General features: G+C 41.7%; 1 protein-coding gene across 1 annotated transcript in view; it reads right to left on the bottom strand.

Moving 5' to 3' along the window:
- Positions 1–23,697, bottom strand: part of DGKH (diacylglycerol kinase eta) — a 295,282-nt gene that overhangs the window by 112,548 nt on the left and 159,037 nt on the right. The window lies entirely within an intron of this gene.

Genomic DNA, 23,697 nt, shown 5'->3' with positions numbered 1-23,697 from the left:
CTTTACCTCTCTGTCAACATACAGTATGTTCATTTGATAAAGGAGGCCATCCCAAGTCCTGGAGTCCTTTAAAACAAATGTAATAGGCTGCTGGAGCAGCTTGTGACGGACTAAAGATAACACGTGTGACCAACCTACTTCTGGGATGATAGGATGGTGAATACAGGATATTCTTAACAGCCCCTGTGTAAGTTAAAGTGGTCAAAATAAAAAAAAGTAGTAATCTGTTGACTATATTTTTTGTTGAACTACTTGTTCCCCCCCCCAACCCCCCCCCCAAGAGTTAACATTACAAAAAAGGAGCATTTATTTTGATAAGAAAGAAACCTCCAGGCCCCCAAGAGATCGATCAAAAGATGACGGCTACGGGGGGCTTCATTCTCACACATGCGCACTTCGCGCCACACCACGCTTACACTCGTGGAGGCCTGATGCGAACAGTGTTACAGTGTTACAGAGACAGCCCCAGCGCGCGGGACTGTTACCTGGAAGATCCAAATATCGCCCCTGCATACCGTCACAAGTGGTGCCTGCCGGAGAAAGACATCGCTTATATCGGGATTCATTAAAGTTTTAATCTTATGTAAGTTACTACTTTTTATTCTTTGCTATATATTACATCACTCTTACCTTGGTGCGCTCCTGTGTTCTCTCTTTATCTATCAAAAGATGTTAAAAACAAAAAGTGTGCCATCACATAACAGACAACCTTTTATAATGTCACAAAGATGTCATAATCTATTCCCAACATTGATATTTAAAAAAAATCTTCCTTCCTTGCATTAAGAGATCTATTTTTGCCCTTTTCAACGTTGCTAGTATTTGAAAAACCCGATGCGCTGTTCAGGAGAGAAGCGTGTGAAATATTACGTGTCGGTGAGACTGTTCCCACAGACCAGGGGGTTCTTAACTAGGGGTCCGTGGAAGAGGGGAAAAAAATCCCTGGAAAAAAAAATATTTCAGTTCTGCAAACCACAAAGAATCTAGGGCTCCGTAGGGTCAAAAAGGCTAATAACCACTGACATAGAGCGTCTCCCCTTAGCCCTGTGCAGTCTCAAAGTTACCATGGTAACAACAGAAGATTAAAAGAGATTAAGAAAATCCTGATTTTTAACACCAGAATTATTATTATTATTATTATTTTTAAGGAGCAGGACATGCCCAGGGGGGCAAAATAGTAACATTATAAATGTTAAAATCAAACAGGCTTCTGGGCGGGGAGGGAGGGGGGGGAATTGCTGCATTAACCCTTTCAGCGTCCCAGGACCTAGCTTTTTATGGAACGTACTGTAGCTACTACAGTGCAGAACCCATGGTGTTTTAGTTATGTGTACCCCACCCCACCACCCCTCCCAAAAATGCTCGCTGTCTTAAGGGAGATGGCTTCCTGCACTGGCGTGACCTCAAATGATGGCAGATGGAAGGGAGATGTCTCCTCCTGTTCCATTCTATAATCAGTGACTAAGCGAGTGCTGGACAAGCAGTGGGACTGACCACCAGACCCCTCCAGCATGCAAGGGTTTAAAGAGGGACCTTCTTATAACCACCTGGTGGTTAGGTTTGATAAAGGCCTTTCCCATTTGTGAAAGACAAAGTCACAGAGACCCTTATCTGAACTCTAAGATATGAGATGATGGTGGGTGAAAATTAGAAGAGGGTGCTAAAGGTTACCCCCTTAACTTTGATTTATGCTTGCAGAATTAGACAGTCCATAGGTGAAAGAAGTGCATGTACGCAGAAGGTAATAAAATACATATGAAAAAAAAATAGCATTACCTTGGGAAAAATCATCGCTTGTACAGTGTTTCCTCTTTGTATTTCTGAGATATCGGGTGTTATAAAGGAGTACTCCTATTTGGGTAATATAAAATGGGTACTGAAACTATACCTCCCCATTGAACAAGCTAAAGGGCGACACTGGTGGAATGCACAAGCCAGGTCACACCACAGACCGCCTGCAGAGAACGCCTGGCTTCCTCTGGCACATGAACATCTCCAGGGTGGGCGTACAAACAGAAACCAGCCCTCTAGCAGCATTAGAGGGTGTCATGGCAACCACCTATACCACAGGAGGGGCGGGGGGTGGGGGCAGGGACATATAGTACACCTCATACACAAAAAAAATACTTCTGTCGCCATGTCTGGTTTTGGCTACCAGCCTGCCCTCCCTGACATGCAAGCCCTGGTAACAGTGCAGGCAGTGACAGGCCCAATAATCATGGGTTTTCCCCACAGTAAGTAGCTGCCTTGAGTGACAGGGGAGGGGGCGGGCTAAGGACTGTGTTCTGCCCAATCCTGGGCTCAGAACTTGGACATTCCCCCTCTGTACTTAAAGAGCTGCACATCTAAATGAATCAGTGTATCTACCCGAGAGAGACAGGTACTCACACAGGGGTGTATCTAGCATTGGCAGCCACTTTTCACTCCCCTTGGGGGAGTGAGGAGTGATACATTTTCCCTGGCTCTATTAGGGATACTCCTGCCTCGTGTGCAATCTATCTGGGGGAGTGGAAGTAAGTTCTCCTGCACGGATTGTCTCCACATTCCTGGAGCCTGCAGCAGATGAAGGTGCTGTACCATGCGAGTTAAAGATCAGACATCTACCCCAGAAGCCTGTCCTGTCTTCCCTAATGACACAGGCGGAAAGCTCAGCATCCTGTAAACCAGCAGATAATCAGCACAACACTGCTAAAGTTAGCGTGATCTCCCAGAGGGTGGGAGAAACAGTGTTAAACTTCATTAAACCTTCTGTGCTTCTCTGGCAGTAATTTCCTCAGTTTTCATGCTGCAATTTCCTTGATACCTAAATTGTCAAAAAATAATAATAATTCAATTTATGCAGAAACCTGATCAATCCATCACTTCCAATGTTTAACATGCGCTTACTTAGCCATGCTACTTGTATGTGTTACTTATATAGTGTCACTCATAGATTAAATAGATGAAACTGAAGTGCACTCACAAAACATGTTAATTTACAGCACAGCACCACTGCAGCTAAATTATCACTTTGGATGTGCATTGGGGCTTCTTTCTACTGTTGTTCCGTATATTTAGCCCTTTGGATGCCACATGACATAGTAGCTATGTCATGCCCAAGGAAAGCCTTCTTTTATGGTTAGATCGCGTCCTGCGTTCCCATGGAGCCCAGGACGCAATCTGAATTAAAAGACAACTGCTGAGGACGACTCCTCATTCGTTTCCCCGGTTAGTGACAGCGCTGTGCCGGAGGGGTTGTGGCACTCTGCCGTTTGCTCAGCACTTGACGCCCACACTGGTTACCCCAGCCTTGTTGGTAGGCAGACACCGCGTCCCTGGGAGTATGTTGTTGGCCCCCTGGCAGGCAATGGTCCATCAGAGCCACCGAACCATTGGAAACCCATGTGACGCTGCCTGTGTGGAGAGCCCAGCGATGCTGGGTCCGTATACCAACAAGGCTGGGGGGAACTGGTGTGGCGCTCGAGTAAACAGCAGGGTCCAGTGCCGAGCAAACGCTCTATTCGATATTACTATTACATTGTAAGGGCATTACGGAATTAGCGGAATAGGAAATCCGCGCTGGTGCTGCCCCATATGAATGATTCAACTTGGATTCACGTGCAGCCTTCAACAGGAGAACTCCAATAATCTCCTGTGGAGTGAGCTTCCCTAACGGAGCTCACAGTGTGACACAAAAAGAAAATCAGAAATGCACTGTGAATCAGTATAATATGTATATTCAAAAAGTCCTATTTGGGACTACATGATGATACAACAGTGTAAAATACAAGGGACCAGACTTACAATGTGCTAATAAAACAAGATGCTGGGAACAGAGACCGGGAGAAACGCATGCTGCTGGAGTAAATGATGGGTCCGGACAGCTCTAACTACTAGCTGTGCCCGAAGTCTCTCTTTGCCGGTATGATCCTCCACCAATAGCGTGCAATAACCCCACGTAAGCGCTTCGCACTGTGCGCTTCGTCCATCCTGACCAAGCATGCAGTGCGAAACCCATAGAGGTCACGTGGGGTTGTTGGTGGAGGATCATACAGTAAATATATCACATTAGCAGATGGTGAATGTTAATCTTTCAGTTTCTGCACCAAACAGATTGTAAGGAGGAGGCAGCATCCACATTATACAACCACAGAGAAGTCTAATGTTAGCTACTGTTCCCTGTACTTCTTTATCAGGTATGGAGGTGTTCATTCAAAAGTTCTGAACATGCAGTAAAAGAAATGATCTTGGTGTTAAACTTCTACCTTATCATTGTCAGCAGCTGCCAGTAGAATGAATGATGGTTAAATATAGCAGCTAGAAGTAGAATTCAGATGTTCAACACAAAGAAAATATGGACTCCGTTTAATGTAGCATGACCGGATACAAACGGATGGATAATGTTTGCAAGGTGGCTGTGGGGGGGTTGGAGAAACCTGCTTCATCAGAGGCCAAACAGTTGAAACTCAGTGCCAATCATGTTTAAATACCACCACCATTCCCGGGAGTGTACAAATTAGCAAATACATATTCAGTGTGTGACGTCATGTGCATGATATGTATCAATTAAGGGGGCAGGAGTGCCAGGCTTGTTAAAGAACCACATAATCACAATACTAGAGCTCTTGGTATAAAGGCAATTCTACACTGTGACGATGGGGAGGATTTGGCCCGGGATAAAAGGGGTTACACCCCAATTGGCCACCCTCTACCCTCACCTGGGAAGCAAGGGGTTAACTGGACTGAGGTCCAGTAATGTGTTTTTACCTCGCTTCAATATCCAAATGCTTATTCCCCTGTGTAACTGTATTGTGTTATCCTGGTGTTTGCACTCACACATACACTAGGGTTGATGCGGGAGGGAAGGGATTAATGTTAAAATAGTGATTCTAGCCCTTTGTTTTAGTTACCCTCCAAGATGCCTGCCTACTAAATGCAAATGGTCAGCGACCAAATGGTTAGGAAGCAGCCCCTGATCAAAGGTTCAGCCACTCTACCTGTTTGCAGGAAGCTGAAGTGGGTTGTGAGCGTTATAACTCACACAAACGCCTCTGATTTAGGAGGTCTGGGGCATGGGGTGTGAAATCTAACACCAGGTGACAAATGTCCACTACCGAGGGGTCCCTGCTTCAAAGGATTTATTGATTGGGGCCAGGGATGCGGTTACGCAAGGAGATATCAGAATGAGTGACCGTATTAAATATAAGAATATTATGAGATGTCCTCGGCTGAACATGCTACGAGTTACATATGTGTATTCGTGGGACCGAGCCCCAACTAACGAATACAAACACATGAGGTTTAACAGATACTAAGAGCCAGATATTAATATCTCTCTTAATTTTAGTATTACACGGTAATATTTAGTCTCATTGGGAGTGTCATGCGTGACGGAATGTATTAATATGTCTCGCGTGCCGGTAGGTATTACTGAACTGAAGTTATGAAGTTATTTAGATAGGGAAAAGCAGTTTTTAAACGTCCATGGGTGGGAGGAGTTTTACTCTGAGGAAAACTGTCAACTTCACCGCTGATTTATGAGAGGGGCTGGGTTTAGGTTGTGTTCAATGGAAAATAATGGTATAAGAACCAGGCTCAGCCTATGGCTATTGTCTTTCATGTCTTTCGTGTCTTGATGATTATGAAGATTGCTGTATGAACTGCCAGTCTAGATTTGACTGTCATCATTTCCATCTTAAGTGAGTGTCCATATTTTGCCTGTTATTTGTATATCTTGTGTGTTCACCTTTATCAAGGAATAAATTATATTTTATCATATCTAAGTCTCGTACCAGTTCAACCCAGTTATATATATTTTCTGTGTATTATTAATAGCCTGTCACAAAGCTCCCGTCACATACACGGCATGGCCCGGTGTAATAAAACTGGCAGCAAAATCATAACAATAATCATGAAACATCAGCTGTGTGTGAATAAACATCTAAACTAAAAAAAAAGTGCAAAATAAATAATAATCGCATAACGAAAGTATCTTCACATGTTGATTGACAAACACATATGGGCAGGGACGCCTACAGCCGGGACTTCTAGGACTGCTGTCCTGGGCCCAGTCAGTCAAGGGGGCCCGCCCCACTGCCGATGACACTAGAGTTTATTGCCTGCACCTGAGCAGGCAAGAAGGGCCCTTCCCTTTGCTGGCTGATGCCCATCTGGAAGGGGGGATTCCCCAGGTTCTCATTTTGCTGGCCTCCACCAAGCCTGCAAGCTCATATGAGAGCCCCAGGTAAGCAGCCTGACCCTTTACTCGGGCACAGTATCCCCTCATAGCTGCCGTAGGCCCAGTATCCACTACATCCCTCTTATACCCCCCTCCCCAGGCCCAGTACCCCCCTACATTCCCCTTTTACCCCTAACATCCCCCTTAGACCCGCCACGCCAGGCCCTGTATCCTCACATCCCCCCTCCCAAGGCCCAGTACCCCCACATCCCGCCTCCTCAAGCCCAGTATCCCCACTATACAGGCCAGTACCCCACATCCCGCCACCAGGCCCAGTACCACCATATCCCCCCATCCCCAGGCCCATCTGATCTCAGGCACGCTATTAGAGAGGGTTGGGGTTCCTTACAATGCATCTGATCTCGGACGCGCTATTAGAGAGGGTTGGGGTTCCTTACAATGCATCTGATCTCGGACGCACTATTAGAGAGGTTTGGGGTTCCTTACAATGCATCTGATCTCAGGCGCGCTATTAGAGAGGGTCGGGGTTCTGCAGAATTTCACAATATAATTATAGCGTTCTGTAAGAGATGCGAGCAAAGGTTTTAAAGCAGGAGACGGTTTTTATGGGAAAATCATATAGGCTTTTATTTACTGCAACCTTGACAACATAAATATCAGCATAACAGGGTTAACAAAAACAAACAGGTCTAGCTCCTATAGGGAGCGCTGACTATACCACAGCTTCAAAGAGTTTGGAGGGCTAAGACCCTTACGAACAATAACACAAAAAGTCCCTGCAGAAGTCAGTTTCCCTTCAGGTTCCACCTTCCTCCTATCTGGCTAAGAGCTGAGAGGTGGGGGGAAGGTGGGGGGGAGGGGGAGGGGAAGGGGCAGGGGGAGACATGCTCTCTACAGCGGTCCAAGGTGTCTCCCTGGATCAGAGATCCCCTTGCAGTGAGTGCTGCAGGATTTTTTAAGGCCTCTAATGAGGCTGCTGAAAAGGCCAATTAAGACAGCCCTCTGACTTTCACCTGATCAGTGCTGTCTCTGGCTCTGAAAATCTGTTTCCCCTGCATCATTACGTGACAGGGCATCCACCCTGTAGGACGTTCCTTAACCAAAAAAGTGGGAAACTACTTATTTATATGTTACAACTTATCAAAAGAAGGATGCATATGAAATACCGTGTTTTACACGGTAACAAATGGCGGATTGTATGTATGCTATGCAATTAATAACAATCCGCTAAAGATCCACTGAATGATCGGATAACATTCTAAATGAAGCACTTGTGGCTTGGGCGCACCATCACACGGATACAGACAGGTCACAATGTATAGTTCTGCAACACATCCAGAACAAAAGAGTTAATGGAGCATTTTAAAATACATTTTTTTCTGTATTGCTGAGGAGATTTATGTAAAAGTGGCCTGGTCTGTGTTTGCTGGGGTAATGAGGCCATACAATAACAACCCTGGTTACAGTGAGGTGACACTCAGATAGAATACAGACTCTACTAAATCAGCTACGCACATCCTCAAAGGCTGATCGTAAAACCAGCGTTAGAGGGGATCAAAAGTTCAATATTCTTTTCTTTACAGTTTTACAACATATCAGATATTTGGGATCTGATATGATTCAAAAGAATAAATAATATCGTGTTGTGACATGGGAAGACAGGCGGATTAAATGATACCACATACCCTTTTCGTATTTTAAAGCTACAATTTAATAAGTACTGTACTGTCTTTGGGCTCATTTTCAGACACATTTTGCTATAGTGGGTTTTTGTGTTAATTACATATTGTTTCTAATATACAGGGAACCCCAGAGGGAAGTCCTTAAATTATTCTTGGTAGTGGCAGCATATTCGAGGTGTAGTTTGCAGGTTTTTGGGGAGATCAGTATTGCTCATGTTGAGGGCCGTGCGGAGAGGTAAAAGAGCCAGCAGGAAGCTGGATGTATTGACCCTTTTCTCATATGCAAGTGATGTGCTCACAGATGTACCGTACATGAAAAAATGGTGCCACTGGTATTGGTCAAAAAGCGGCGCCCAAGTCGGCAGCGGGAGCAGACACCTTTACGCGCAAGACAAAAAGGGACAGGGCTAACGCGCTCTTGCGCAGGGGCAATAACGCCTGCTACATCTGTATAAAAAGGTTATTTCGATGCTTGAAAATATGTAGATGGGGAATATACTGTATACTATAGTAATAACAGGAGGATGACCGCAGGGAAAATGTATCAGAATGCATGTCAAGTTCATACATGCCAGAATAGGAAATAAATTTGCAGCGCAAAAGAGGAACGGCATACAGCTCGTCAATTAGATCCTTGATTAAGAAAGGTAAAATGTACCAACGTATAATGAATACAATAAGAGATTTTAGAAATGTTTTTTTTTCTTCTGCTAAATGTGTTGAAGAGCTTTTCGTCAATTTCTCACCTAAATAATAAGTAGCATATGTTGGAATGGCATTATTACTGTTCTTACATTCGGCGTACATGTTCTCATTCTGTGGATGGTGTGCGTCATGTTCATACATGTAAATGCTTTCATTTGCATGTGTGTGCTTGCACAGCCTCTCCTCGTCCACAGCTAGTCAGTATCACAGCACACAATCGCTCAAAGGGATTTTTTGTATTTTATTATTACTCTGTTGATGTGAAATGTAGTCACCTTTAATAACACTACTGCATTACAGTGAGTACAATGGAGGCATGGGAGAGTCCTCTCCTAAAACATTGTGCACCCATTTGTATTCGACCATGCCACAATAAATGCAGTAAAACTTTCATCAGTCTGGGACATCGCCGAGTGAGACGTCGAACTGGTATGTTTATCCCTCAATGTTCCCTGTAGCTCCAACTCCAAACATTGAGCCGCATCATGAAAGCATCATGAGCCAAGAAGAGTTATTTTGCATTATTACAGTACATACCACAAGGTACTGTAACAACCTATAAATTACCAATTAAAACACGACCAAGGTAATTATCACAATACAGGAACATGGTGCTGTTAAAATGTAAAAAATAGTATCTGCTGAATTATGTTTTGGGAAATATTAAATTAAAATTTCCTTGCAAGATAACATACTTTCTAATGTCCCCCCGAGGAAGAGTACTGCACCAAAAAACTCTTTGGACCGTCTAAGCCTCTATATAAAGGGAGTCAGGTGGTGGCGCCCAGTGACTCCCCACTTTAGTAGTGTTCCACCTTTCCAAACAGAGAGAGCCTCGACTATCACATGGAAGAGTGTATTACTCTACTATATTAACGGTGAGTGGATCTTGTTTTTACTTTTCATATAACAAATGTTGAATTACTAATCCCGGGTTTGTTTTTTTCACTTGTTTTTTCAAGATACTATTGTTCGGTGCTAATAAAAAAAACTACCTACTGTATCAGGTGGATAACCTGTTATCTGAAGGTGAACAATGAAATAAAGAAATGTATGGTCATAAGGAAGCCATACTAACAGTGAAAAACTTACAGCATGATTTTATTCCATTTCGTATTAAAATTATCAAGTTGTCATATAATCATAGCTGTCTGTTCAAATGTACAATTGGCATTTTCACTTGTGACTTGAGGGTCATTAATGTGACCACCCTCCTCGCCGTCACAGTGGCAAGTTTTGAAGGGTATGGGTGGAATTAACTTTGGTATTTTGGTTAGAACCTGTAATTATTTGGGCGATTTCCATCACTGCCTCTCGTCTCCCATCTGAGTGGGAGACAATTCAAGTACTGTAGGATAATATTAAGAGTATTAGAAGTTCATGGGTACACATCAGATTACAGTATGTTAATTTTCTGGTGGTTGCTTCCATGAATAATTACACAATATAAAACTATTTTTGCAAGGGACATTCCGATGAAATAGGATCAGTGAGAATTTCAAGATAGCGGGAACTGATTTTGTTTTGGATAACATAGTATATGCTTCCATTTCAGTTAAAGAAATTAAAACAGTTCTTAATCCTCTGAAATGGAAAGCTTTAGGTCCACAGATTTGTTGGATAATATCCTACAGTTATATAATCGATGTGAGATTAATGTTATGTGAGATTATAGTGGCACGCATGCTTTCTACATGCGAAATTATCTTTGTTCGTATCAAGCTTTTTCTACACTGTACGCATAGATTTGGCCATTTTAATGAAAAAGACAACTTATTGTACATAATTGAAAATGTCATACTTTTACTTTGAGAAACAGTCAATTCAATATTATACATAAATGGGATGATACATAATGAACACAAAGAAAAAGTAGGTCAATTCTTTCCTCTTCGACTATCTCCCTTCCTAGAGTTGTAGCTATTATATAAAGTCATAATCTTTGTTATTGTGAACTTAATAAGGAGATTACTGTAGCTACTGTAGGTTTAATGTTCCCTCTATTTTTCCAAGAGAACCCATTCCATACCTTCAACATTTTTTTTTAAAATAAGGTCTCTCTAATGTGGGTCAATTGATTTGAAATACCCCTTTCTCCATATTCATAGCTAGAGCATCCATCCAATCGTAATGCATAATGTACCAAATCCGATCATTAAATAACAGTGGAGTTGGTTTTAGCCATTGTTTTTAGGTTTGTTTTGGCTACAGTTATCATTAATATCACTACTTGTTAAATTGGATGAGACTAAACGTTTTCCCCGTTTTTCCAAATTGTCAAATATGAAGGCTTTGAAGTCTTTTTGTTCGCTTTACTTTCATGTAGAGTTCAGAAGTTGAGTAACTTCATCCCAAAATGTAGCTTTTTCTGCAGGACCAAACGATCTGCTTTCTGAAATTAGCATTTGGGGCAAAAGCGGCTCTGTTTTTCAGGAGCTGTAGGCACCATTCAAAATGTGATTGCGTGTTTCTTGCAAAGCGAACAACTCTGAATGTTTCAAGGTGCTCTCACAATTGAAGTTTCTGCATCGCTGGATTTCACGGAGATCTTTTCTTTTCATTCTTTCACGGTATTCTCCCACTTGCATAGATAGTTATAGGAGATTAGAGGTTTGTACAGATAGTTCAGGTTGAGAGGTCTATTGCAAAATGGATTACACCGTCGGCCCATTATTGTACGAGGCTTTTCATATATTGTCTCGCTGGCAACTACAGAAATAAGTGTTTGTTTGGGAAATAGTATTTTGTTTTCAACTAAACAATTTAACACTTTTTAGATCCTCGTGAATCAAATCTTTAACGTGATACCTCTTTCTCTTCAGACGCTTAAATGTAGTTTGCTGATCCAGGAGAAAAGTCTGTTTTGTCGCATAACGGCAAGTGCTTAGTAGTAGTAGGACTTCTTGTATTTAGCTTCCATATACAGCTCCATCCTATGATGGTCTAAATAATATATTCTCTTCTAGGACTTGGCACAACTTTTTTGATCAAAATAATATAATAGGTGTGTCCAAAGGACAGAAAAGCTCCCTCTCCAAGTCCAGATTTGTGAACGATTGACGCACCAGACCAAGTCTGTTGAATACCTAAAATCAATGTGTAATTTGAACTTGTTACTGCACCACTTGTTTTAATCAAATGGATGCATGAGGACCAAGGCAAAAGATTTCAAGAGTAAAAGTTCCTCCAGTACTAAATAATACCTACTGTACCTACCAATGGTCTATTAATCAAAAATTAGCAATTATATGTCATCTTGATCTTCTACAGGGCCAAATTTGACCTACAAAATTAATAAAACGACTTATCATTGGTAGGGAAGCAATGCTTGGCGGCAGAATGGCAGATTATAAAGGCACCAAACAATAAATCTTCTAACTGACAGGCACGTGACAGCTCACAAAAGCTGACGGACTAGACAAGCAATTAATGCATATTGACACCTACTTGACCACTATTTTTATAAGTTTAGGAGTCTATACTATAGCTATACTAATGCCCATAAACTTCCATATTATAGACTAAGTACATACTGCAATTTAGAGATAAAGATTTACCCTTAAGGTCCTGGAGTCAGAGGTTCTCTCAACTGTATTAACGGTGAGAAGTACTTTAGAAACCTGATTTTCATAGATCTTCAAGAGCAAACAACCTTTACAGTCATTTTGCAGTACTGTATCTGGAAGCTTTGCTTAGTAGTGCTACCCATGTTATCACACTTATTTAAGATAAACGCTTCAATAAGGACATACAGCCAATTTGGCACAAAAAGAATGGTTCATGAGCTTTATTTTCTATTCACACCTACAAATGACCAAATGAGCAAGGAAAACACAGGATTGTAAATTGTTGTGGATGACTCAGCATTATCTTCTATTTAAATCTAGCATAACGTCATGCTATTGCTCCAGCTTATCTGGAGAAAATAGTCTCTTCTTTATATATTTGCTCAGATGGTATCAGAATACTGCTGGGAAAAGATTAGAAACAATGATATATACATTGCAATGCAGCTTCCTTGTATGCACTTGTGTATACAACATGGGGAGTGGCAGATGTCAAATAAGGCGTAATGGCCAAATAATTAAGAAAAGCTCAGTAGTTCTACAAAAGTCAGATTACTTGTGAACTTCTGAACAGATGCAAGTGCAATAAAAGATCATATTCTACCAATGCCTAATGACCATCATTGGTAAGTTAAAGGTTTGCAAATTCAATGTTTCTCCCACATATTTAGTAGAAGCTATACAGTATTGACAACTGGTGCCAAGCGTTACACGAAGGCAACAGAAGCAGAGCTTGTAAGCAGAGTACATGTACCTTTAAAGTCGATTCACTTTTTGTTACCGCATTTTCTTACTTGTGTAACCCATGTTCCCCCCCCCCAGACACAGATAGCATATCTAGGGTGTAGTGAGGGCTGGCTACATGTACATGGTGGTGCATACCTGCGTGGAACAGGAGGGCCTGAGTCTCCCGCGGTGGTATTGGGGACAACAAGACAGGCTTCTGGGGTAATGGCCTTCAGTCTTTAGTGGTGCAGCGCCTCCATTCTCTATAAGCCCCAGGGATATGGGGTAGGACCCTTACAGAGAAAGAACCCTGGTCCCAGGGTGAATGCACCAGAACTCACACACAGTCTTATGTAAAACAGCAGCAATGTCTTTATTCTTCGGTAACACAGTGAGGTAGTGCACAGCAGTTCATGCAAAGAGTAGTTCATAGAAACCGTGCTCCCAATGTACAGGCGTCTCTCGCCTCTCCTTCCCTCCAGATGTATGCTTCCCAGCAGGATGGGCTGAATGGGGCCTCAATACCCCCTGCCTCCACCCCACAGGGTAGGCCCTAGGGGTGAGGCTAGATATCCTTCCCCTCACCCCCTAAATAGGGTGAGGGGCAGTGATCCACCTCTATAATCCTGTCCGCTCTGAGGTCTCTCTTACAAATATCACTCTCACGTTGAGCAGGGCCTCTCAGGTCAGGCATGCGCTCTGCTGGGTATTACTACACTTCAGACCAGCACTCTCCTCCGCACCCGGACATCACTCCACATACTCCCTCCAGGCTCTCCTCAGACTGCCAGCCCTGACACTCTGCTCTCCAGACTCTGCTCCAGCTCAGACTGGCATCCTCACAGAACTGAGCATTCTGACTTGCCACCTCTTTCTCTCAGCTCTCACTCAACTCGCAGCACGAACTGACAGAACCAACTCACAGAACCAACTGACTCAGACACACACAGGACAGCCCACTAAATAGTCAGCCCCGCCCCTCATGACGTCAGCAGTACCTCCCCTCTGTCTAGGCCTGCACAGAGTCAGGGGGCCCACCTCCATCACTCCAGGCAGGGCTTGAAGGGGGGAAAACCCATGGTTACTACTGGCGCCTGCCCTTACCAGGGCTTACTCCAGTAGGAGAAGGAGAAGTAGCCCGCTCTTACTTACAGGGGCTACACTTGCATGGAACTTGCAAATCTTAAATGCGATAATAAAGCAATAGCAACAAAAAAAAACTACAACTGTCTTAGATTTCTTCTTAAACTATACCTAAAATTAGCCTTCCACTACAGTGAATAATACCCTTTTACACTTTCAGTGTAAAACTGTAGCTCTTTTGTGTAGATATAAGGCATCAACTATGCTGGTAATGTTTGTAGTTTATAGTGCAGAGCAGCGATTTCACCACTCCCAAGGAAAGAAGAGCATCTCTTTTTACTGGCAATGTCACTAAAGGTTACTTGTTAAAGTGGGCTATGAAGTAGATATGCAGACAGAGCATAATCTTTCTGGCACACAGCATCGGTTTTGCTTTTACCAAAGCCTTCCACCTTTTTATTGAACTATCAGTTTCTTCTCATGTTTATACTTCGACTCAAGTGAGGTTTATGGGACGTTGATCCCAAGAAGCTGCACATGTCCGGTGAGCTGCTCTGTTATAAAGCGATGCCACATAACATATGTTTTACAAGAAGCTCTATTGGTGTTTTGTAAAGTGTTTAGGGATGTCTTGTTACAGCAGATAAGTGTTTGACCGGCCAGTCTAGGTAAGGGGGGACGGGTGAATTATTATTCTTCACCCTGAACCTTTTAGACTTATCAGGTTATCTCCGCTTGAGTTTAATTATGTCTACATTCATTATACTCTATTAGACTTAGGTTCTGTTGGCGTCGGAATATTTTCTGTTCAACTATTGTACTTTGCAGGCATCACTGAGATTAATGGATCTCCTCAGACTGTTTTAATTGTCTTGTCTTAGATATTTTTTGGATATGCTTGAGTGCTCTTTAGGTTACTGTCGTTTCTTGTAGTTATATTATTTTTGACCTGTAGCACCGTCAGGGGCAGTTTACTTATAGCCACACCTTTGACCAGACTATAGCTTCATATATTTATACTTGGTCTGTTGCAGGTATTTTGTTTGTTTATAATATATATTTTTTTTCAATCTGTCTCTCTCAGAAGATTAGGATTCTCGATGTGGATGCACTTGATTGTAAATAAATGTGTGTCCCCCCTCCCTCTTTTCTGTACCATTTCCTCTTCCCATTCCCTTTGCAATATTGTAGAAATCAATAAATTGTTTAAAAAAGAAAACAAAAATAAACTAGGTGTTCCTATTGTACCCATTTCTGCCCATGTGTGAAAGCCAAGGAGAGCACCATTGCTTGTCTCCCATTGGTTGAAGCTGAGGAACCTATAGCTAATCACAACAGCTTGAAGATCAATGGCTGATTGAGAGTTTGAGGAAAGATCACTGCTATAGGGAAGTTGTCACCTCTTCTATATTATGTATAATTTAGTGTATACAAAAAAAAAAATCCAAACTACAGTACAAGTGCCTTATTCGTAAAATAATCTTTGCACACAATAAATTGCATATGTTACGGTGCCTTCACCTGCTTGTGAGCATCTGTAGAACATGCGAATAGAGGAACTGAAGTGTAGCTATTTATATATGTGTGCCACACTGGAAGGTCTGATGAAGTGCACAAACTAATGGGAAGACTAGGTGGCCCTTATCCCCCATCAACATCTTTGTTTTTATGCTGCTCCTATCCTTTCCTGTAAAAGATCCTTTTATTTCCATTTGTTTGCATGCGTGAATTGTGGATAGCTCATATTATGGCTGTAAGTATACAAAAAAGAGAAAGTCGTTGTTTGCTCACCGCAATTTTCTTTTCCTGTCACTACAGCCATGGCAGAACACCCCAATTAGTCAACGCTGGCTTCCAGGTGAGCTAGGACAGAAAATAATTCACTAGTAAGGGGCTCTTCTAGATCTGGCCATAGCCCCTTCCACAGGTAGTCTCTGCAGTTCTCAAGCTATGAAATATAAGCCAACTTTTCAGTACACTTAAAATTTATGGGACAGGAAAATGGCGCACACTGAGATAGATCTACTAACAGGAAAATAAAATATCAGTTCGCAAACAACACATTTATCTTTTTATGGGTGTCTACCAAGGCATTAGGCACCAATGGGAAGTACAGAGAATAGACAAGGCGCACACGCACATAGTGAAATACAGTTTATAAAGTTAATTAAACTAGAAGATAATAAGTTCTGCATACATCAATATGTATAAAATCAAGCATTTGATAAGTGGGGTTACCACACAGGGGAACAGCTGGACTCGTCAGACTTCATCCACTTTCAGAAGAGGAGCCGGAGACTCACGATCATCTGACCAGGTAAGGGGGGGGCCCTCTGGATCCTTGAAGGGCACTCACTCTGTTCCTGGATGCTGAGATGTTGAATCGGCAGTGTGGATATACATACACGTCCCAATAACACGTGCAGTCTACTCTGCTGTTGCCTTCCACTGCTACACACCGGAAGCACGCTGCTACGCCTCACGGGACGCCCGCTGATGATATCACTGGTTGTTCTCACAGTGCAGAGCTCAATGCAATGTCTATGATGTCCACAGTGTTAGCGCAAAGTGCCGGATGGCAACCGGGGAGGCACAGAGTGGATTAACAGTAGTTATGGGCAATCTTACTCACTAGAGTCATCTCTGCCTAATCCACTCTGTGCCTCCCCGGTTGCCATCCGGCACTTTGCGCTAACACTGTGGACATTTGTATCTACCAATGGGAAGTACCAAAGCAGTACTACTTCTGGGAGGGGGACAAAACCACATTTATGGTGCTTAACTTTATTTATCACCTTCCACAATTGTTTCAAGGTCCTATCGACAAAAAAGCCAGCGTCTGAATGTCCCAGCTTTAATACTCCATGAATGCATTTATTAATGACCACACTGCTGCTGTGCACAGGTCCGCAGGGACTGCTTGAGCCCGGGATGTGGGCACCATCCTTGTGGAATGACCTCTGTAACATGCTTGTTCTGGCTGACATATGCTTTCTTGATGTAGGTTAGAATGTAACAGCTTATGGAAGATCTAGGTGCTATCTGACCTTTCTTTCTCCAAATGGAAGTACAAAGAGCCTATTTGATGTCTTATATTCTTGGGTTCTGAGAATGTATCATTTCAGACATCTACCCACATCTAAATAATGAAATTCTATTTCTTTATCGGTAGCAGGTTCCACATAAGGGCAAGGTAATAGAACATCCTGGTTTAGGTGGATAATATGGTGATAACATGATAAACATGTAATACTGGTCTATGTACCACCTTATACTTGTAGAAAATAAAATAGCTCCCTCTGGGACAGAGCTTGTAGTTTACCAATCATGCATGCTAAAGTAATTGCCGCAAGGAACATAGTTTTAAATGAGATACATGTCAGAGATGTCCTGTACAGGCTCAAGGGGATGCTCTGTGAGCACTCGAAGAACCACAGGTAAGTCGCAAGTAGGCACTCTATACTTCACTTGAGGCTTCAATCTGTATATTACTAGCAAGGAACTAGCCACTAAATCAATTGATGCCAACTGCTTACCCAATTAAACTGAAAGCGCTCATACTGTACATGGACTTTTAAAGTACTGACTACGGTGGTTATTCATTACATTGTGATAGCACTGAATGGAGCACTATCACAGGAAAACTCCCACTGAAATAAATGAGTTTCCCTGCAATGTTGTCCCATGTAGTCCTGATTGAAATCATTCCAATACTGCTGTGAAAGAGCTATAGTTCTCTAGTCTTCACACAAACTGCTTTCACATTAGATTTTTCTGAAACAATACATCTTCAAGTTTTCCTCTGCCCAACTGACTACTGTCAAAAATTCTCCTAGAAGAGCCTGGCTCCAGGTGCCACACTGCTCGTCGATGAAGGATACTAAACTCTGAGCATTTCTTACCCCTTTCCTTGAATAAAACAAAGTAAACGTTCTTACAGCTGCCTTTACTGCTTCCAATTCTGGTATACTTGCCAGATCACCTCACCAATTGTTGATACAGCACCCCTGTGCTACAGCTGTATTTAATTGTGCATTCCATCCTGTACCACTCAGCTATTAAATATACACCTACTGTATTCTTCCAGAGAACAACATTTCCGTAAGTGGTCTTCCTTCACCCACCATCTCAGTCTCTCTTAAATAACTTGGGATAGAAAGGAGTCAATCTGCCTTGTCTATGTGTTTGTTCTATTGTGTGAGAAAGTTTTCCAGTAACGGTCTCACATGTCACCATGCCCATTTGATGACTAGTATGTTGGAGGAGAGGACTCCTAGGAGTTGTGCTCTGTAATTTCTCTCTTGTTGTGAGGTAAGGACACCACGCCTTGGTTGGTTCGAAAAAAAACTCCTAAAGATCTTAGTTTCTGTTTCAAAATTAGATGGCTTATTGATCTGTTCATCAGTTGTTACTCAAAAAAGGATTTTACTCTAGAAAGGAGACTAAAAAAGAGAGATCGATTTTGTGTCTATATAAACAAACCGTCCAGATATTGGAACAGCTAAGGACATTTGAGGACACTCCTATAGGACATCTCAGTTTGCAAAATCTCTCGTACTGCATTGAGAAATCTAAATCAAAGGCTTTCGTCTCTATCGTGCTCACCTTCTGAAGACCCCAGTGAATCACATTTCTGGGAATCGAAATTGTTCTCCCTTTAACCCGTAAAAGGGTGTTTCTGCCACTAGATCAAAACTTGTCCGCCAACTTGAACTCCTCTGAGTTTTGCGTCTGCCTTAAAGTAAGCAGCTTTAAAGCTCTGATACACAGTGTCTTTCATCCAAGACCAGCATTCAAACGTGGTCGTACGGTTCACTTCCCGTAACCGTAAAACATTCCTCACAAAGCTACTTGGCCTTTAATGCAGGTTTAATCACATGCCCAAGCAAACTTTTTCATGTTTTGTTGCCTTATTCTTTAGCAAAGGACCCTCAGTGGGAGCTTTTGAAGTACCTCCCTGTGGTAGAGTACCTGAAATGCTAAACACATCAGCATCATAAGTCACTTTTTTCCAATTAAGCCAACTAACTAAAGCCTTGATACATACCTAGGAATTTTCACCAGCCTGTGATGGAAGAAAACTCAGCACCTGTGTGTGGCCCCTCCATGAATAAATACCTCTCTGGGTCAGCGCGTTATATTATTGCATCACCAGGATTACATTCAGACCTAGCAGGCACTGCGCGTGCTCTCAGATGCCCTTGGCACATACTGTACCAAGTTATGATTGGTGCACCAGCCAAATAATCACAACTATTTGCATGAAAAAGTTTAGCGCCAACTGCTATAATCGGGACACATATGGGTGATGCATAGTTGTGTGTTTGCCTAACCTAAGCTAACGCAGGCCCCCAAAACCAGCTCATTACATCTCAAAAAAGCTGAGAGGGAGACCAAGAACTTCATGCAGTCCGACATAGCAGGCAATCTCGTGGCATAGCCAGAGGGCAGTGAGGGCTCCCTTAATCTGCAACCACCAATGGTGCAATCTGCAGGAGCTTCAGGAGAAGAGAGGCTACAGAACTCCCTTGGAATCGACTGCAGGTTAAAACACAAAAGAAAAACAAAAACAAACGCTAGCTGCAGCTTGGTAGGACAGGGGATAAAATACCTGTGGAAGGGGTTGTGGCTAGATATAGAGGAGCCACTCAAGTGATTTTTTTTCTGTTCTCTCTCAGCTGGAGGGCAGCGTTTACACTGGTGCCTTCTGCCACAGTGGAAGCCCAGGAAATCTAGTAACGTGAACAAATTGTGCTCAGATAATAGATTTGATTTTGCTGAGATATCTCACATTCGGTTTCTTTCCTGGGAAAATTACACGTTCATGGTCAAGTTTATCATTAGCATCAAGCTTATGGAGCTCTCCATTGTCTTCCCTCCAGCTTTTCATACCCATCTAATGCACAGCTTAACAGCCAGCCTGAAAGCAGACTTAGGCAGCTTACTGTACAATGTGCATGTTTGCTGCCTGCAGTTGTTGGCTTTCCCATGAGCGTGTGTTTACTTCTAGTTTATAAAAATAAAGTAAAAAAAAATAATCTGTAAAATCATTCCAGCTGATGCCATAAGGCTTGCATTTCTTATCCAATTTGCTCAGTGCCAAAAATATCTTGTCTGCCATCACACAGTAACATATGCAGTTCTGTGGCATTTTCACCACTGAATAGGGAGGGAGGGAGGGAGGGAGCGGTTTTACAAGCCCATCTGTTTTCTGCAAACAAAATGAAGACATTTTCAAAGACAACAGAGCAGGGATAAAAAAAAAAATAGAGAACAGTATTGGTTAAGGATCAGCAGCAACAAACTGCAAGTCCTGCATTACTGTACTTTCTACCCACAGCCATGGTACTGAAAATGACCGGTTCAGGAAATCCTTTACATGCAATCTCTGCAAATCTCCCAACATACCAGTTAGATTGTAAGCTCTCCGGGTAGGGGTTTCCTATCCTGCTGTCTGATTTTATGTTTGTTGCACTATTGTATTGTCTCTTTTGTAAAGCCCTGGGTGCATGGTTGAAACTATAGCAATAAAAAAATATATACACATAAATAAAAAAGTATACATACAAAGCAATAGTTTTTATGTGACCCCGATTTTGTTTTGGAAATCGTTTTATAAAAGAAGAAAAAAATTAGGTATCTACAGTACAAGCTTATTTACTCCAACCACATCAATCATAACAACCTTTGTGATGAAGTGGCAGGGACATGTGATTAAGCCCTTTGACCTGATTAGTGCAGGCGGGACGGACACTTGGAGAAGGGGTTCAAAGTGCCTTGCAAGTGCAACTAGAACAATCCAGGGTAAAGTTTGGTCATCTTTTAATATGTGCTCCACCCAGTTCCTGCTCTATAAAGATATTCTTTGCCTCGAGGCTTCACAAAGAATGGTTTCTCTGTTTCCCCATCATTCCTCTTCATTCACCCCCTTCTGTGCAACTGAACCCAAATCATTCTCTCCTTTTTACTCTACAGTTACCCATATACAGAACCACACGCGCTCTTCCTGTTGCTTTTAAAGTATTAGTATTAGATAAAAAATAAATACAAGTAGTTGACTTGGAGGAACCCTTATCTGAAATAACACAGAATTAAACTTGCCAAAATGAGGCTCCATCAACTTTCCCTCTTTATAGAAATTCAAAGGACTATTCAAATAATATGTTCAGGTGTACACGGAGTAACATATACATGAAGTATCTAAAACGTATTCAAAATAATTAAATAATTTCTGCATTTACGAAAACACACAGGAGGCTTGGAATCACGTGCCAAATCATATTATTCTGTTTCGTACAGTATTGAGCTCACTGTTAATAGCAACTCATTACTGCTAATATGTTATAGTAGATGGAGATATACACACACACACACAATAAAAAAAAATGACCAATCATCAACTTCAGTTGATCACAGCTTCTCTTTTTTCAGGAGCCACCAAATAAATGTGCAAGACAGCTTTTGGTTAATACCAAGTCTTTTCACTGGCGTCCAAAATGAAAAAAAGCACATATCACACTCAAGCTTGAAATATTTCTAGTGATTCAATTATAGATCCCAAGCAAACAAAACCTCACCAATACAGTAAGTCCTCGTTTTACGACGCTTCGCTTTACGACGAATGGCTTATCCGACGCTGTCCAATGCATCCCTATGGCCGTTTTTACGACGCCAAAATGGCTTATCCGACGCTCTTACGACGCTTTGCAAAGTTGCAACATTATGTCAATCAGAAGGCTGCAGTCAGGGAAATGATCCAGATCAGTCTGTGTGAAGGTTTTGTGGTATTTTTATGCCTTCAAACATGTCTAACAGTTTTATTATACAGTTCTGGATTCAATACATAGAATCTTTACATCATAATGTATGTGTGTGCAGCATAATCTTATTGTTTGAGTAAAATATTTTGTGTATTTTAGCATTAAAAATGCCTTCAGGAACGGAAAGTTTCATTTAAACAGTGTTCCTATGGGAAAACGGGTTTTGCTTTACAACGTTTCGCTTTCCGACGCCATGTTGAGTAACGCATTGCGTCGGATAACCGAGGACTGCCTGTATCTGTAAGTTGTTCAGTAACTCCATGCATGACCGACCCCCTCTGCCACTTGCGAACATTCCCTTCTCTTATACATGATAGGCCTCATATTGTTGATACAAGAAACAACGGGTGGCACTCTACACTCTCCTAAATTACATAGGTCCCAGGGAAGGAAAATGTGACACAGTGTTAGTATGTGATAAACCAATATTAAAGTCTATAACATAAAAGTGCAATGTGACTCAAACATATAACTCTCAGAGTGATTGGTGACAGAAGTGTTGAAATAAAATGTAAGAGGTGTTAACCTCCATTCAACCCTTATAAAGACTGTTCCAGTTGTCTTTCCAAAATAATTTTCTCCAAACATAAGGAGAGCGGTGGGATACACCATGTAAGAGAATTGTATTTTATATAGTGCAATAATGCTTTTGTATAAGTGAAAAAAGTGTAAGTGAAAACCTCCACATTTCCTACTCACAATGGAGCAGTGAATAAAGGCATTTCCCAATCAGTGGCAGTGGTATTCCTGTCTCGGGTAATCAGGGATTTCAATCATTGGGGAGTGTGTGTGTGTGCGTGTGCGTGTGCGTGTGCGTGTGCGTGCGTGCGTGCGTGTGTGTGTGTGTGTAATTATAGTTAAATCTTTTTCACACACTGAAAATACAGTACAGTAATTAAATTTTATTTTGCCAACTTCAGTCTTATTGAAATTATTGCTCTCATACTGTATGTAGAAACATTATTGTACACATACTTAAAACACTCAATGTTAGATTCAATAGTAGGCCACACAAACATATGCAATATTCACTTTAATCATGAAAAAGCATATTATACAGTAGTTTATTCCATGAAAAAAAAAACACAATTTCTGATGCATCTGTTGTTCTTTGAATCTGTTGAAACACTCATTGAAACACTGTTGGTGTTTGAATCATTTACAGTGGCGAGAACCCCAATGATAATTACAGAAATTCCATAGTTTTTCCATGATAACCTTCTTGAATAAAAAATATCCAATAGGGTTTATACCAACAAATTCCATGTCTTTTGAAACAAAATGATGTATGAATTAGACCAGTGTTTCCCAACTTCAGTCCTCAGGGAACCCCAACAGGTCAGGTCTTAAGGATATCCCTGCTCCAGCACAGGTGGCTCAGTCAAAATGACTGAGCCGCTGATTGACCCACCTGTGCTGGAGCAGGGATATCCTTAAGACCTGACCTGTTGGGGTTCGATGAGGACTGGAGTTGGGAAACACTGAATTAGACAAACCATTAGTAATTCAGAATCAGGATATGTGCAAAAGTAAGTGAAACCCTGGTTTTATCAGCTAAATGAAAGGGGCTAATTAGAATCAGATGTTTAAATAATAAGGTAGATGTTAAGGGGTGAGTTTGGGAGGCCCCAACCTATATAAAGATCAGAAACTTTATGAGTTTGGTCTTCACCATACAGGTGTGCCACCAGGTACTGAATCTCAAGTTTCACATACTTTTTTCACACATGGATATTGAATGTTGAATCATTTGTGGATAAATAAATGTTGAAAAGGTATCATATTTTTGTTATTTGTTTCATCAGGTTATCTGTATTTAAGACTTAGATTAATATCTAATCACTTTTTAGGTTTGAAATATGTGAAATGTGAAAATCCTACGGTGTTCAAAAACTTCTTGTCGCCACTGTATAGGAACACACCATACATATGTTAGT

This window comes from Ascaphus truei, chromosome 3, assembly GCF_040206685.1.
Source record: "Ascaphus truei isolate aAscTru1 chromosome 3, aAscTru1.hap1, whole genome shotgun sequence".
Classification (NCBI taxonomy): Eukaryota; Metazoa; Chordata; class Amphibia; order Anura; family Ascaphidae; genus Ascaphus; species Ascaphus truei.
The sequence above is the reverse complement of the archived record's forward strand: the minus strand, read 5'-3'. Positions and strand labels throughout refer to the sequence as shown.